We start from the raw sequence: 1,728 nt of genomic DNA on the forward strand, positions 1-1,728 counted from the left end.
CAAGGTAGTTGACCTGTTTCCCCATAAAGCACACGTTAGATGGGTCGACTTTTGAATGGAGTGAAATGTGATGGGGAAAGAGTAAGTACAGCCATAGGGTTAAGGTTTGAAACCTAACTGCAACTTTGCTTCGTCGATGTTTGATGAAATCTTTGCAGAAGTTTAGTCTTGGACAGGAAAAAAATTTTGCAAAAAAAATCCATCAAAATAAGATTTCTTTGTAAAAAAGAAAGCCATTTATCGCAGACAGTTTTCATTAGTCGCTTTATTCGACTTAAAGTCTCACCGTGTGAAGCCGGCATAACTCAGGCGGAGGTGTCATGGGACGCAGGACGGAAAGAAGGTGTGTATGAGTGTGAGAGAGAAAGAGAGATTGCTGGTGGAGGGTAGGAGAAGGGGGTAGCTGACTGTGCGCGTGCCACACAGGTCACGTGGTGCTACGTGCGTGCGTGAGCGGGTTGGTGGGGTGTGGAAAGGGTGGAACTGGCATCGCTTCGCATTCAGACCTAACCCGACCGCCAGGCGGCCTGTAAAAACACCCGCGAAAAGATCGATAACTCTCATAGACAATAGCATCCGGGCCAGGACTATAGGTTTAGCATTATCGTTTGGTCACAGTCCATCAACGACGATGTTCGATGAAACTACGGTAAGTGTCCCGAGGATGACAAGAAACATCTCTTCGTTCATCAAACTCAAACGAGTTGCCAGTCGGGTACATTCTGACAATAATTGAAATAGGAAAATTTACTTCCAATCCCTACATTCACCCGATATTCCCAATCCAATATGGAGCAAACCTTTTGGTTGTGGCGGTTGAGGTGAAGTAGAGGAAGTCGCCGGTGGTGGCGCTGTGACGCCGACCTCGTAGCACGCGAACGGCTTTGCGACGGAGCGTGACAATCGATACAGTGGGGTGGGAGGGATGTATACCGCGGGCTTTTCCCCATCCATCCCCCACTCCCAGTACTAGTTTTTGTGCATGCACGTTGCGCCAGCGGGTGGCCTAGTGAGATAATGACAATTATGTTTTAGCATGTTTATACTGGGGCGGGTTTGTTTTGGGGGTTTTCAATCAAGCTCAAATTTCCATCTTGAAAGCGACCTTCGTGACGAGTGAGTGAGTAGGTGAGTGAGTGAGAGTGAGTGAGGGAGGGAGGGCATTTGAAATTTCTTTCACAGTCAATCGTAACTGTTTCGAAACTTTGCTGAGAAATGAATTCCAGTTCTGTTTCCTGTCAATTTCAGAATAGTCTAGGCTTTTCTCAACCAACATTTTTTTCTTGTAATTGTCCTCCTAATACAGTTTTGTTAGTCGTATGTTCATACATTTAGTATCAGAATCTGGATTGTAAGAAATAAAGACTGGGGTGTTTTGGCCGTTACCCAAAAATTCCTCCGCGGGCAACGGTCTGTTCAAACAGTTATTGGCTGAAGCCATATTTATTTTGACAGCAATTGAAAGCTGTGCAAAGACGTGGCCCGTTGACAACTTGAGCTCGCCGATCTCGGAAAACACTTCCTGCGTTTATGGATCACAAATGCAGTAAATCTTCCTTGAATGCTGAAAAATTGGATTTACCTAATTTTACTCCGAGATTAAAAAGGGCTTCTGTTCGGTGTCTTAAAATCACACCAGACTATTTCTTTCCTCTCTTTCATTTTCCTCCTTCTCTCTGAAACCATGGACGTGTATAGGTGGACTGCTGTCTGTCTGCCAAGACCAAC

This window comes from Pomacea canaliculata, linkage group LG9, assembly GCF_003073045.1.
Source record: "Pomacea canaliculata isolate SZHN2017 linkage group LG9, ASM307304v1, whole genome shotgun sequence".
Lineage (NCBI taxonomy): Eukaryota > Metazoa > Mollusca > Gastropoda > Architaenioglossa > Ampullariidae > Pomacea > Pomacea canaliculata.